Source organism: Crocodylus siamensis, chromosome 1, assembly GCF_052110815.1.
Source record: "Crocodylus siamensis isolate JL-2025a chromosome 1, ASM5211081v1, whole genome shotgun sequence".
In the NCBI taxonomy this organism is placed as follows: domain Eukaryota; kingdom Metazoa; phylum Chordata; order Crocodylia; family Crocodylidae; genus Crocodylus; species Crocodylus siamensis.
Genome location: NC_143395.1, coordinates 139,200,865 through 139,217,319, shown reverse-complemented (window position 1 = coordinate 139,217,319; position 16,455 = coordinate 139,200,865).

Below are 16,455 nucleotides of genomic sequence, written 5' to 3'. Positions count from 1 at the left end.
ACCAGGCTCTTCAGGGATGGGTGAGTGGGACCTGGTCCCACAGCCCTTTCCCCTCTCCTCACCCCTCCCCTCACCCCTTCCCTCTGCTCACAGACCTTTCCCCTCCCCTCACAAACTCAGACTTACCTGCTTGGGGAAGGGCAGAGTGCACCTATGCCGATTGCTTAAGACTGGCTTATGCCAATCGCATATATGTGAATTTACCTCGCATATAATGAATTTCAGGTACAAAATGGTCATTGCATAAGACTGAATTCACATAACTCAAATCCACATAAATCGACGGAAACCTGTGTTCTTGTTTAATATACAGACCAAACTTAATTAGGAGACTGAATAATCTGACCATAAAAATTATTCCATACAAGAATAAACGGAAAAGCTTTTGTAAAACTACCCTTGTCTCCAGTTGGACTGGTGATAGAAACTTATCTTTCTTTCTCGAGAATAAATCCTTATGGGAAAATCCTACAGAATGAATAGAGAAAAAGATAATGAAGTGTCTATAAAAATGGTAATATGGCTTTATAGAATATACTCCCCAAACCTATGGAACCTAATAGCATATGCTCTAGGTCCCATTATTATTTTAACCCTCCTATGAAAGTCTACTCCAGGAATATCATTCTCTATTAAATTTTATAAGAAGATTTAAAAACGATGAGAATTTTTTTTTTCTATGACAATTGCATAGTTTTTTGTTACCCTCTTCGTGGCTCAGTTTCATCATCTGTAAGTTGGGGATAATGCTTCAGAAAACATTTTGTGAGCTGTGATGAAAAGAGCTGTAGAAAAACTAGATAATATTATTGGTTTTGTTTTTGCTCTTTTTGATCTGGCCTGGTAACTTATTTGGGAGTATTGTAGGTTGTTTCCATCAGGGGGAGAAATATAGTCAGGCATTTCTTTGAATTCCTATTTATTTACAAGGAATGTATGAAGCTTTGTTTCCCTGAATGCAGCATGACTTCAAAAATCATCATGCATCATCTCTGTTTAGCGTTTCAAACTTTTCCTGTTAGTATGCAAACTTTCTTTCTTTTTCTTGGGGTCACTCTCCCAGTTTCTGCTCAGTCGGTGTTTGGTATTTCCTTGTTACCTTCTCTCTCAGCTTTCTCTGCTTCTTTCAGAGACATACACACCTTCATAAAGCCCAAAGCCAGTGAAACCCCCCTACCCACATGTATTTTATACATGCCTTTGTTTTGAAGGAGAACCTGTATTTGTGTTTTGGGTGCAAACTGGTATTGTTTTGTCCATAAAGTAGCTTACTTATTTCTTAAAAACATCTTAGATGCAGGGCATCAGATATGTCTAACCCATAACATTGTTTTAAGATGATAACTGTATTTATTGTAAGAATTTCTACCATACTACTGCTATAGTATCTGATCACTTAATTGCATATTTCATCTTCTATTAATATACACAGAAGCTATGAAGAAAGTATAATTAATATTTTCACAAAGGAAATGTTCCAATAGTTGTCATTCGAATAAGATAAATTGTTAACTATGAATAAATAATCTGGAGAACATTCTTTTTCCCATTTGTGAATCAATCAAAATGTTTTTGCTATTCCTAAGTACTTACTGATTAACTTACGTCAGAAAATTTCAAGCTTGGTGTTGTTAAAACCATATACTTCATGATGAGGGATTGCTTCTCCAAGTTGCCTGGTATTGTTCCCTATCTGGATGGCTGAACCTTGCTCAAGAGGAGAGTAAGGAAGATTAGGAGCATGATCCTTACACTAGTGTGTAAACTGTCAGGACAGAGGTTCTGGAGAGCTATGTTAATTTGCACCAGATGAGGGTCTGTTCCTCACCCTCTATATTGGCTTAGGGACAGAAATTACACATAAACCAGTATAAGTGATTGGAAACTGGTTCAAATCTGTAACACAACAGAAGTTCAGTGTATGTAAACTGCTTTCAAAATGGCTGAAACTTATTTAAGAAAAACCTGGGCGGATGTAGTATCAGATGTAACTAATTTAGGTTAAATCAGTTTATTGAACTTCTGTGCAAGATCCCCTCCAGATTCAAGTTAACTCACAGTCCCCCAGCATCCCAAGATGCTTTGCACTGCCCTTGCAAGCCCTTGGCCCTGGCAGGGTGGATAGGCTAGCCTCGCCAAAGCTGTCTGCTCTAGCAAGCAGGGAGGCATGTTCTAGCTCCCCCTTCTGGCCTGGGCCACTGCAGGCATGTGGCTGCCTTTCTGGAATCAAAGGCAAATGTCTGTTCACTTGCTTATCAGTTCAATCTATGCAGCTTGAACTAACCTGCAAAGATTGAATCGATTCAGCCTTGGGCTTTTTGACTCTCTGTACTTAGCCACTGTGTATACCCTCATTTGCATGGGGCTCTCTGTTCTTGCATGGCCTATGGCAAATTCCTAAGCTTTCATGTTAACAAACTCTCATGTGAGCAAAAGCTTGTGAATTGCAATTAATGAGGGATATGAATATGGTCATGCCAAACAGCTGTTCAGAATTCAGATGAATGTTCATTAACACCATTGATGTGATTTTCTGTTGTTGCATGTTTTATGCAGTCAATTATGCCAAAGTAAAGTGGATGCATAACCCTAGCAAATCAGAATGCTTGGTTTTTGAACCCAAAAGCTTGCTTAATAGCCGTCTTCCAACTATTTAAGTTGGTCTAATAAAAGATATCAGATTCACCCAAAGAACCTTGTCTGCCTGTGTTTTACACCTACATTTCACTGATGTAAATGTCTTTGTGAGATATGGGCCAGTGGAGTGTCAGGCACTGTGGCTGCAGTGTTTGAATAACTGACACAGCTAATTTAGCTGATGTAGCTAATTCAGTCCTACCTGATCTAAACTTTTCTATTTAAAAATTCTATCAGGATTTCAAACACAACTAAGGCAAGTAACGCTAATTTGGTTTTGTTTTTGTTGTCCAGCATAAAATTTCCTAGATCATAAACCATCTCCATTCAAATGAAATGTATGGAAGAAGAACACCCACATTTATTACAAAAAGTTGCTTAAAATGTCACTCATGTTTTTTTGTCATTGAAACCATTTATTTAATCATCATGCTGAAAGAGTGATTTTAAGTCAGCTGGAAAAGAAGCAACATTTCACCTAAGAATGTTCATTCAGCCACAAGTCCTTCATTTTCCCCATAGGTGAGTTTTCAGATGATCTGTACACAACATGGGCAAAAGAATAAGTACACTTTGAAAGCTTCAGTGATGTAATTTGGGAGGGTTGGATTTCGTCAGCATGTCTTGAATCTCACTGTCATTAAGTGGTGATTGGTCCAGTGAGAGGCAGAAAGCTAGGAGCACATTAAAGCATTGTTTAGCATTGAAATTGCTGGTATTAATTCACTAATCCTTGAATTACTCACATCCAGGGACTAATAATTTACATGCTTTGTTTACCACTTGGTACAGTTTCTTTCAGGCCCAAAGCATTGTGAATTCTATCTGTTCATGTGCCAATTCTAAAAGTGAGAAACTAACTGCAAATAATTCGTCATATGTGGAAGAATTATATTGAGCCTTGAGCTGTCTAAGCTGAGTTTCTAATTTATTCTGTATTTTGTCTCAGTCCTGTTTTTGGCAGAAGTGGTGCTGCTTTTGATCCACCTCAGTGACTTTGAAAGTATCCCAAGGTAGGTGGCTGAATTGCTCAACTTCATGAAAGTAGCTGAGTAATCCTGATCTTCAAATTAAGTTGGCTATCTACTACACTTGATGATGCTGTTAAGTAACAATAGAATGATAGCATTGTTTGTGAAAGAACAAAGCAAAAATATTCATATGCCATGTGATGGACAACTATGTATGCTAGCTGGGTCAATTAAAAACATTTGAAAGGAGGAAGCCAATGGCAAATCTCACCTTTCCTTTCACTTGATACTAAATCCTTTCCTCCTTAAATCTAAGCCACCTGCACCATTACAGAAAAAAACATAGATTTAAATACTTACTGATTTTGACATGATTACAAGCAAGGAAATGGTCTGAGAGAGAAGAAATAGTTTAAGAGAGATGTGGCCAGCCTGCAGCACAGGTGTCACAAGGGGCAGGGACAGCCTTTCCACATTGCATAGAGCAGATTGAGGGAGGACAGGAAGTACAGTAGAAGATAGAGCAGAGCATCAGGCAGGGAACACAGGACAGAGAGTAGGAAGCTAAGCAGACTGAGTAAGGGATCAGTTATATACTCAGGACTAATTGGGTAAGGGATCAGTTATATACTCAGGATCCATTATATACTCAGGTGCAGGGCTAATTTGTAGCATGCTTGCCAAAAAGGTTGGTCCCTGCTGGCCTAAGACATGACCCTCATTAAAAAGGCTATTGAGTCATTTTGGATGGTTCAGTGTATGAAAAGATCCATCATGTGCACAAAAGTGTTTGCTCTGCCCACTTTGGAATTCATAGTGTTGTCTACTCAATGTATCAAATTAAAACAAAAATCAAGGCAAGTTGCACACTGGATCACTAGCATCATCTACATTTGTCATTGGTGTAATATCATTGGTATAATTAACACTTACTTAAACATGCATTTGTTGTTACATTTTAAATAGGTCACCTGAAAAATGACTGTGAGGCAGGTGGCGAACTGCACTGTACTTTGTCATACCTTGTGTCTACCTTGTCATATATGGGATTATGATAACTTGACATCCCACTCACTCTCCTTTGTTATTCTAGCCCATTGTGGCAGGGCACTGTGTGTCCCTGCCACTTTAAGGCCCTGGAGCTGGCAGCTGCCAGATGCCTGATTAGGGCAGCCATTTTAGGGATCAGGAACTGCCTATATAAATAGCACAGTTGGGCTGCCTAGAAGTCAGGCAATGATATTGCTTGGCTAGAGGGCTGTTGATATCATCTGGAGATAAGGGAGGCACCATAGGGGATGGTAAGGAGGCTGCTGGTGTTGGGCATGACCTAAAACTGTGCCCTGCCAGGAGTGGGTGGCCTGATGGGGCTCTAAGTGGTGTGGGAGCCCCCAGGAAATGCCAGGCCTGTGATCACCCAGGTGAAAGGTGGGTTGGGGAGCCTTAACCCCTAGCCTCCACCACCAGGTAGGTGATCTCTTTATGTGGAGGGCCCAGAGGGTGAACCCCTGGAGGGAGTGAGGGGCTAGAGACTCTGACCTGATTGAGAAAGTACCCTTGACTGGTCCATGCAAGGGCCAGGACCAGACTGGTCAAAAGGGCCAGGGGCCCACCACAGGGACACCCAAAAGCTGGGGGCCAGGGGTTCTGACTGGCCTGGAGGTGGGCCAGGCCTTGTAGCCAAAAGTCTTGGGGGACCACACCTGAGAGAGGAAAATGGCTTCAGGAAGCTACATAGCCTGTATGAAGGCGGATGAGGCCGCCTGATGAGAGGACTGTATGTTGGGGTTTATTCAGAAGGATTCTGTGTGGGGCCGGTGGTGACAAGAAGGTGGGCAGTTAGCCCAGGAACAAGTGGGTGGGCCACACTGAGAGCAGCCCTGAGCAGGCCCCCTGTTACATCCATCCATAGGGTCTTAGCTTAAAACTGTAAGTTGTTTTGAGAAATGTAATTTGCTACAGGTTCATGTATTGCCTATCACACTGAAGTTCTGATAGAGGCCTCTAGGTGTTAACACTTTAAATGTAATGTTTATACTGTGGTAACTACTGTGGGCTGGATCCCATATCCTCTGCATGAATTAAACTGTAATACATTTCAATGGCAGGTTTGAGTACCCCAGAATCTAGCTTGGAGAGAGAAATATTTTTTACTTCATGTGTGTCTGATGGCTTAATTAAATGATATTGTTAATTAGGTTCTAACAGCAGAGATTCTGATGCAGATTCTGTTTTGTTGGTGGTCTTTGTAAGGCTTGCTTGTGCTGTATGTAAAATAACATAGTTACAGAACTAGCTGCATCTCCCATCCCTGTAATGTCTCAGTAATATGTGCAACTTCCTCAGGTTTCAGGCCTTATGACTTCCCTTTGCTGGACATTGTTTGCCATCCCTTAGCAGACATGCTATGCATGCCTCTCTTTACTGTCACAATAACTGCCCCCTTGCTCAAGTGTCACACTTTTTTTATTCCCTTGGATGTCCTTTGTCTGAGTTTCCAAGGCTTTCCATTTGTATAGCCTGTGATTCCTTACCTCCTTTCCCAGTGAGTCAGTCCAGGATCTTCTGCAGTGATGGGAGGTAGGACCTCAAACCAAAATGGCTCCTGCAATTGTTTATCATAGAGAAGTGGCTGTCTGAATCCTTTGTTCTCTTTCCTGCTTATGCACATTCCCCTAGTTTTGAATTCACACAACATTTTTCCATAAACCTCCTTACAACAATCAGAAAAACAATGTGAGAGGCAAGGATTTTTGTGGGTGGTATCTTTTATTGAACCAACTTTATGGTTAGACAAGCTTTCAAACACAATGTGTTGCATTCCAAAACTTGTCCTAGGTCTGTGCCAAACACCCACAAAAAACATCTCGCATATCTCTTGAACTACCATGGCTACATCTCTGCAGTGTTACCATGCACAACATGTAATAGTCAAAACTTGTTATAGAAGAGGATCCCTATACCTTCCCTTGCAGAGTTTGTTGTTCCATGTACTGGAGTCCCTGCTTTACTTCCAACCACCAAATGACACCTGAAAGAAAGCTAAATCATATTAGTTATGGTTTTCCCACAGGAGCAGTTTTTTGTAGTTGCTCTAGGGGTACTCTGTAGTCTTGGAGGGGAAGAGACAGTTTGTGCAACTGCTAAACAGAGGGGAGTCCAGTTAATTAGTATTACTTAGCCAACATGATCTGTGCTCTTGCTGGAAACGGTAATAGACTTCAGTGATGGTAGAATCAATTGGGCCATAGGTATGGTAAGGCCAGAAGGCACAATTACTGCAAGCTGCCATTTCCTTGCGTTCACCGAGTACAGCTTTGCCAAGTCATGGCCCTTACCACATGTCACTGCCCCCTGCTGCCCTGAGCACCATAGTGCTTCCCTCCCATGTTGGCATCCTCAGCCAGCATCCTCGTCCTCAGCGCATGAGTGCAGTGGCACCAAGTCTTATCAGAAGGGGATCTGGCTCATTATGTCTGTGGGTAACTGAAGAGTGCATATGAAGCAGGGGCACTTGTACCCTTATACAGAGAGACCATGTGTTTCTCCCTATTCTGTCGTGCCAGCGTGAGACCATCCAGAGTGGGCATAGCACTAGTGGAAAGACACACCAACCCCCTTATGCTCTGGGCATCCTGGCTGCAACCTTCTGGCTGACAGTGTAGTTTTGATGAAAAGAAGAGATTCCAGCATGGCCAGAGATGGCAGGCACAATTTAACACAAAACAAGAAGTCTGCTTCACTTTCTTCTCTCTAACACACTTGTATTTTATTTAGCACTTCCTGTTTTTTCTAAAGAAAATCCAGCTAGATAACCCAAAGTCCTGTTTTTTTGCACTCCCCCTGAACTGGAAAATTGGAAGAAGAGGAGGATCTCCAGCTTGAAGAAGCACAGATCTACTAATATATCCTACACTTTATTCACAGCACGGTATGTTGTTACATCATATTCAGTTGAAGTTATTCTTCACTTCTCTTCTAAAGTGCCATTGTCTAGCAGTGCTGGTGCAGAATGGCTGTCACATTCCCCTGCAGAGGGGGCTGACCCATGCCTATATAATTAGATATAATCTGTCAGTGGAGCCTTCAGTATGAAAGGTACTCTGTAAAGGTAAAATTATTATTATTATTATATCATTACCTCATCCCTCTAAAATGAGCCAATTTTTCCCACTAAATATCAGAGTTCACTACCACACAAATGCTATTCCCTGGATTAGTCATTGGGTCTGCCATAATAGTATTGTAGTTCACACCTATCTTCTGATAAGAAACCAATTGCCAATGAAGTGTTCTCAGTCACCACTGACTCAGAAACAAGAATCCCAAGATAGTTGTATTGTGTCATTGGGATGCTTTAGTTTGTCCCATTTTTTTTTTTTGTCGTTGGTTAAAAATTCTTATTTTTATGTGAGGCAAAGAGGGGCTGAAAGAGATGTACATTGCCAGAAGAACATCAAGAATGTCCCCATGAGCAACTAAAATTGAAGGCAGAATTTCATGGAAACACTGATGACGAACAGCTCTTAGGAATATAAAGGTAGAGAATCTGTTCCCTCAGGATTCACACAGTGCTACTTTAAGGCCCTTGCTAAGTCCTACTGAGAAATGGCTCCAGATTTGAGGGGAGTAGAGGGGTAAAAGGGGTTGTAGGGGTGGGCAAAGGACAGAAGGCAAAGTGTCTTAAAGTAGCTGAATGCACCTTCTCTTGAATTGCACTGAGCATGGTTTGGACATGACTCTGTATTTTGACCATTGTTTTTCCTTAAATCCTTGTACTCTGAGAGTGTAGTTATGCCTCTTAAGCTGAATGGGCAAACATACACAGGCTTGTGTGAAGGAAAGGGTTGAGTAGCATGGTGGAGGATGTGGAGCCACCATCCAGGGGCTCCCACAAAAGCCAGATGGAACTGGTGCTTGTTAGTTGCTGTATAGTAGTGTAACTGAGCACCTGTGTTCTGTGACTTGCCAGAACTGCTCAACAATGTGACAATATGATTCATTACTGGGGTGTTTGAGGTTATAAATCAGTTGGGTCCAAGGAACTCAGTAAATGATAAATTGCAAACCACCTCCTTGTATCTTTTGGTACTTCTCTCGTTTTGGGGTATTCTCAAAGATCTCATCTCTATCTTTGTGTCCATATTTCAGGCTGTGGTTGCTATTTTGCAGCAGGAATACATTCATACTATGAGAGAGCTTGCTCTTGTGAGATCAGATGACTAACCTGATTTTTACAGACCAAAAAATTTGCTATTTGAGGTACTGAACATTTAGATCTTTACTCAGGAAGGACCTTGCACTGCTCTGATATTTGTGTGCCATTAGTAATTTGACTGTCTTTTGCAGTTTGCTGTAGAAGGCAACAAATCTGAAGGGGCTGGCTTTGTTCTTTGGAGTAACTAGAGCAAAAGGGTTATCCACTTTTAACCACACTTCCAGTTGCATGCATACATGCATGCATGCACACATACACACATGCGTGCCTTTCTCAAGTTCCCCAAAGGTGGAAAAAATATAAATGCAGAGGAAAAGAAAAAGGTGGCTGTCACGGAGGCACTGGGGTGCTCTGTGCCTAAGAAGGAGATAAGGTGAGCTGTCAGTCACCAGGGCAGCTCAGGTGCAGATGGTCAGAGCTGCCAATCAACAGGGCAGTGCAGCTGTGGGTTGCTAGGGCAACCAGCTGGTCAGGTGGCCAGAAGGGGGCAGGGCTGGGCCTTTATAAATAGCCCAGGCCGGAGCTTGACTAGCAGTTCCCTTCTGGCATCTGTAGGAGCTCCGTGGCTGAGCTGAGTGGCCTGAATGGGTAGTGGCAGCATTGTGGTAGTGACTGCCACACAGCCAGTTAGAACCACAATGCTGCCAGGGATGAAAGCACCTTGACAAGAGGTATGGTTGGAGGCCCTGGTTGGGGGGCTCAGTGTTTTATGTTATGAGCAGGAGGCTCTGTGTTTTATGTTGAAGCCAGGTGGCTGGCATTTTGGTTATAGTTATACCAGAAGACTGGGTGAGGCTGTAGGGGAGTGAGGAGGCCTCAGGGGGCTCCCCAGTAGCCTGGGGGTTCCCAGTGCCCAGAGAGGGGCGGGGTGTTTGTGCCAGAGAGGCAAACGCCCAGAGAAGGGTCAAGGGGGCCAGGCATAGCTGCGGCCACCTGAGCCCCAAGTGCGAGGAGTGTGGTAGAGGCCCAGTAGTGTTAGAAATTATTATTAAAAATGCATTATGAATAGTGTTGTTAGAACAGCACAGCTGCCAGCTCTCCCTGGTGGGAGGAGGAGGTAGAGAAGAAACACCACCAAGGACATCTCGCTAAATTACTCTCTCTTTGTAACACTAAATCACACATACCTTCAACCTCCTCTGCCTCTACTCTTGTAAACTACAAAGGCTGTGATTTAATTGGCTGTGTCCTTGGGAAGAAGGGGGGGTTTGAACTTTTGGTAACCTAAAGAGCTTTCTGAGCAGGCGTAATTAGCTAATGCATATAAGCCTATCCGCCCCGCATACTTAAGTAGTTAATTATAATGCACATGCGACGGAAGACGTGATGTCATTTCATATATGTTTGTATGACCCGGAAATGAGTTGTAGGAGTTCCTGCTTCTGCACACGTGCTCAGGGGAGAGGGGATAAAGCCTGCTGAGAAGTTGTCCCCGCGGGCAGAGTGTGGTCTTTTGTCTTCGCTCTGACCCTATTTGCAAATATACCTTTTGTATTGCTAATAGCGTGTGTCTGAGAGTTCTTCGCCTCCCTGAGAACCGCAGCCATTTCTGCAACAGTAGGAAGGCAACCACTGCGGGGAGCGCGGCATGGGCCCTAGAAAGGGCAAGGCCCCAGAGTGGGGCAGAGAGCATCTGCGAGGAGTGCAGGTGTGGGCCCTAGAAAGGGCAAGGCCCCGGGGGGGGGGCAGAGAGCATGGCGCAGGCCCAGAGGCAGGGCAACGGCTGTGGAGAGCGTGGCGTGGGCCCTAGAGAGGGCAAGGCTCCAGAGGGGGCAGAGAGCACGTGTGAGGAGCGCAGGCGTGGGCCCAGAAAGGGGGCAACAGCCGTGGATAGGGCAGCAGAGACCCGAGAGGCACCGGAGGCATAATAGAGGCCCTGAGAAGGGCCTGAATCGCCCACCTCTGGGCTTTTGGGCCTCAGAGTGGGGCAGCGGGTGGGGAGCCAGGCCCAAGGACACCAGGCGTGTTATGAGCCCAGGGTGTTAGAGAGAGCACCAGAGGGCAAGGGACCACACAACATCCCATGCATACCCCTTAAGGGAGGGGAGCAGAGAGGTACCCCATTTTGGAGTAAGGGCAGGGCCATTCGTACCATTCACCAGGGAGATGAAGGCAGCCTCCCATTTAAAACTCATTTAAGATCAAAGTCGTGGCGGGCGAGAATCTGAGGGTGCTGAGTACAGCCTTGAGTGACGGTAGGGTGTGCTAGGGAGTTCACGGCCGCTCCTAGGCCCCACTCCCTCACAGTGGCTTTTAAAGAGTGACACTGCGGCGGGGGAAAAAAAAACACTGAAGAAATAGTTGCTTTGCCTACTGCTTCATCCGTGGATGCCCAGGAAAATTTATTAACATACTACTGGATATAACCATATCATCAGCCAAGAGAAACTAAAAGAGCTGTTGCCAGTAATAGCTGGCTTTTTGGAGCTGTTCTTCTACCAATATATCCATGGGAATTTGCACTGAAAAGTGGAAGAGGCATTTGTTAAACATTATTTTAAATGAAAACTCTAACGTGTAGCAGCTCTTATTGCTTGATTGTCCATTGCTTTCCAGATCTCCCCTTGACTTAAAGAACCAAGTATGCTTCTGAGGTCAATGCTTGCAAAACATCTGGTTGGACCATCTCTTGGTTTAACCATTATCAAGCCCTATACTCCCCCCCCTTCCATCATTGATATTGATCCTGAACTACATTTGATCTGGTTAGAGTGCTGGCTTGTTCAGTGTTTTCATAAAGAACCAACATGCTTTTTATTAGCCCTGAAACAGATACTTGAATCTCATAAATAATCCTTTCATAACCTTTGGTTATTGCTTTTAGAATTTTTTCATGCATTAAACTTCTGAGATTCTGGCATACACGCATACAAAGAGAATTAAAAATTAAAACAACTAGTGACAGATACAGTAGAGTGGTTAGTTGGTAGACTTGTTTTCATTAACTACTGTAATTCCAAAATGCAAATTAGATGGCCACAGAGGAGTCTATTAAAAGCACTGATACATCTCCATTGATTAGCAATGCTTCTTACTTCCTTTTAAGAAATTACAAAGAAATTCCTTTAGAACAAATATATACAAAGAGCAGTGTGAAAGTAGGCTCTGTTCTGGGTTGACCTGTGCTCAGAATCACAAAGGGAAGGTTAGGGCAAGAATAACTGCTGTGTCTCTGATTATGAGTGACTGGTGCCTCCTGAGGCTTGCGGGGGGCACCAGAATGCCAATGGGGTGGGGGGTGCTGATTGCTGACTTGGAGGTGGGGAGAAACAGCCAATTGCTGACCGGGGGTCCCCCAGCAATCGCTGGATGTGCTGTTTCATGGCTGGAGCTTCCAGGGAATGCACAGCCAATCTCAGGGGGTGTACGTGAACCTGTATGCACCCCCTGTGTGTCACCAGTGTCTCTGATTTTTGGAGTTAAGCACAATCAGTCTAGTGCCTAGCATAATTTAAAGCTACCTCAGGTTGCCGCTGTCCCCTGTGGACAGTCCCAGCAGCTGGCTATGCTCAAAGCATAGGAAAACCCAAACTTTCTCTCTCATCCCTTAGTCACGTTCACTGCCTCAGCAACTTTGAGGGGTGATGCTACTGCAGCGAAGGGTTCTTCTGTGCAGTGGAAGTTTCCTACTGTAGAATTTAAGCCAGTATTGAGCCACTAGAACAGTGATTCTCAACCAGAGTGGTGCAGCACCCTGGGGTGCCTTAAGGTGCTTTCGAGGGTGCCATGCAATGTTAGCACTGTTAGAAGTCGTGGTGATACCCCTAAGAAACTCAGAGATTTCATCTAGGAATCCCCTCAGGTTAAAAACACTGAGGTGTTGTGGGCTTTCTTAGTCCTTTGCAATAAAAGAATTGCTCTATTATTTGTCTGTAGTCAAAAAATGGAGCAAAAACGAAGAGCTGGCATCTTCCAAAGGGTGCCTTGAGTCTAATGATGGGTACCTTGGCTGCGTCCACATGAGCATGGATGTTTGGTTCCCCAGGGGCAAGTAGACAAATCTCCTACCTCCACTACTTGTCCCCAGGGAACGCAGAACTTCATCACTCAGAAGTGGAGCTGATCCATTCAGAGCCATGCTGCAGCTGCTGGCCAGGCTCTGGGCAGCAGAATCAATGCTGCTGCACCCCAAGAGGCCTCCAAGATCCCAGGTGTGGTTGCTGGGACCAGCCTTTCCTGCCCCACCTCACACAGGCGTTCCCTGGGGACAAGTAGTGGAGGTAGGAGATTTGTCTACTTGCCCCTGGGGAACCAAACATCCATGCTCATGTGGACGCAGCCAAGGTACCCATCATTAGACTCAAGGCACCCTTTGGAAGATGCCAGCTCTTCGTTTTTGCTCCATTTTTTGACTACAGACAAATAATAGAGCAATTCTTTTATTGCAAAGGACTAAGAAAGCCCACAACACCTCAGTGTTTTTAACCTGAGGGGATTCCTAGATGAAATCTCTGAGTTTCTTAGGGGTATCACCACGACTTCTAACAGTGCTAACATTGCATGGCACCCTCGAAAGCACCTTAAGGCACCCCAGGGTGCTGCACCACTCTGGTTGAGAATCACTGTTCTAGTGGCTCAATACTGGCTTAAATTCTACAGACCTGTTTGCAGCACCACATACCTCATGGCTGTACTCTTCCAGATGTGGCCCTTGAATCTAACATGGGTGTCTTGAGTCTAGAAAGCGTGAGAGCCACTGCACTAGAACATAGTAAAACAGCAACAACAGGGCCAAGATTTGGCACTGAAGGCTTGATATTGATATCACCTACATAACATAGGCCTCCTTGATTTTATGGATGATTTTTTTTAAACTATCCAAACCTGTTTGGTGTATATAATGGAGAGGAAAATTGCATGATACCAAGCTGTCACATAAGGTTCAAATGATTTTTGCTTCTAGTTCTGCAAGAAAAAGCAATAGGAACAGCTTTTCCCAGAGTCCAGTTAATTCTGGTCTTACCTAGAGAAAGGCAGGTCCAAACTTATTTGAAAATGAAAGTCAACTCATCTCTTTTTTTGTTTTTCTGTTTTATTCTATCTGAGATGAAATACTACTATTTTTAATTCCTGTTGACCACCAGCAATGCACACAATGAATATGAGTGAAGAAAAAGAAGGCCTTCATTCTGTTCTACTTCAGAATGAAAACAAATGTCAAAACCTTACATTTTTTCACAAAATGGTAACGTTGTGTCTCGGCTAGTTCTGCCTGACAGTCCCTTCTCCCCTTCTGTGTTTTTTAACAGGGAGAATAGTTTGAGGGCACAGTCATCCATCATATGGCTCCCCCTCTAATGCACTTGGTATGTAGATGTGCCTGAAAGCACATAGATGTGCACTTTTGGCTGGCATAAACTTTTCTTATCCTTCTTATCTTTTTATATTGTATGCCAGCATGCAAGATGATTCCCAAGTTATTTTATCTAATGATGCCCATTCCCAGCACAACCTATAACCACTCAACCAGTCCTTCTAGTTTGAGGTATTTTAAAGTGGATTTAAAAGCCATGCTCAAATCAATGGGAGTTGAGTGCTTTTTCACTTTGCAGGAGATACCAAATCCTACATTAGTGTGTGGGGCAGATAATTCTGCTAACTAGACACATTTATCGAACTGCATTCATTCAAGGAGCTCCCAGCACTCGGCACAAAAGGGACATGACACTTCCTGTTTTCTGCCCTAGTTTCCCCCTCTATATAGTAGGATGCAACATAGCATGAAATCATGCAAGACTTTGTACAGCTTGTGTCTAATACAGTCTCAAAGGAAAGTCATCGGACCCTCAGTTTTTTTTTGGTTTTTTTTTTTTAACAGTCCAGCAAAATCTGGTCCCATGCTGCCATACACTTGTGTGTTACCATGCACTTAACTTAACAGATGCATCATATGTAATGTCAAACATTTGCAAGTTGATATAATGCATAGATAGGGGAAAATTAAACTTATAAAGCTTACTAATTATGTAGAGTCATATTAACACATGTGTCATTTCAAGGTTTAGGTCCTGGTTGAAAGTTTTCATGCCACTGTATAAAGAAGTCGGGCAGTGCATTTAGAAGACTGAATCGCATGTAGGTTTTAGAAATATAAAATTATTGGAGTGTTCCTCTTGCAGTGTACCTATTTCTGTGAAAGAATATCACTGTTCAAGATCTGTTCTACTACCAAGTCCATTCCTGTATTCATATTAATCTGTTACGGTTAATTCTGTTTACTTGATCCTTATGACATTATTAATAATTGCATTTATTGATTTTATTTATACCTCCTTCAAGCCTCAAAGTACTTCATACAAACACAAGTGTGATCTTGCCAACCACCAAAGAGAAGCTGCATCTGTGAAGATTTTTTTACCTTTTTTTGTCCCCTCAGCATTTTCAGTTTCCAGTAGTTTTTTTTTGACTAGTAAAATTTTAAGTTTGGCATATATGGTGTTTGAATAAAAAGTTTGAGTTGTTTTTCAATGGGCATTTTCATTAAAGATCTTCCCCCCTCTCCCCCCCCTCCTTTTTTTGTCAAAGATGTTCAGGGGTTAGGGGTGGGAGGGTAGCCATTTTCCAGTGAACTCTCTCAACAGGCAGCAAACACAAAGTAAAGAATAGGAACTTATCTAGTTACAGACAGCAGAGAATTTAGATAACTAGAATCTGGCAATAAAGCTCAGGCTAAGACTGAAAAAATCTTGTGGGATTTTCAATAGGACATAGCAAATTCTGGCCTTTATGTCCATTCTAAAATGCATCATAATAATGGAGCCCAAGCAGAAAAGTGAATATAGAGGGAGAAAATATTAGCCGTTTGAACTACAGACTTGGCTTCCTCTGCCATCATGATGTCTGTGGAGTTCCTCATCAAAGTAATAATTAAGCCAAATCTAGAACAACTAGATATAAACTATTGTGTGGGTGGTGAAAAAAATAATGTGACACATAAACATAGTTCATTATTGTCAGTCATTTATAATCAACGTCTTCATTTGTCTTTCCAATGAATTCATCTTAAACAATGGAAATACGCTGGTTAGTAATTAGTCAATTTTATGTTCAGGCTTTCCTGAACTGAGACACTGCCGCACTGTTTCAGATGTGGATATTCTAGGAGTATCTCTCTCTTCCTTTCTTTAAAATATTTTCATTGGACTACAGAAGATCCCAAAAGCTTTCTGCTGGTTTTTTCTAAAAGATTATTTCTGGAAAATCTAAATGTTGGGTCAGTGTTATTCTTTCAATCTGAATGGCATTTTATACTTTTATGTTGCATTATGGCATTGCATCATTGCAAAAAAAGATGATAAAATGAGTATGTAAATATTTATCATGTTTATGCATAACCTAAATTTATCTGCTCAGTAAAACTCAGTGAATCTTTTATAGTTAAAAATGTAGCATCCTTTTTGCTATCCCTTCCATGATAAGGATGTAAAGCAATTGACTTTAAATTTATACATAAAAACGGGTCCAGCAATGTTTGTCCCTCTTCCTTTTTTGTTGCCAGACTGAGGAAAAGGAACTCAGAGTAGGAATTGCAAATCGTACATGAATCCATTAATAAGCATGAAATAATTATTTAATAAGAATGGTAAATTATCCCCGTTTTTAGAACTTGATCTTGTAAAAAGCTAAGCA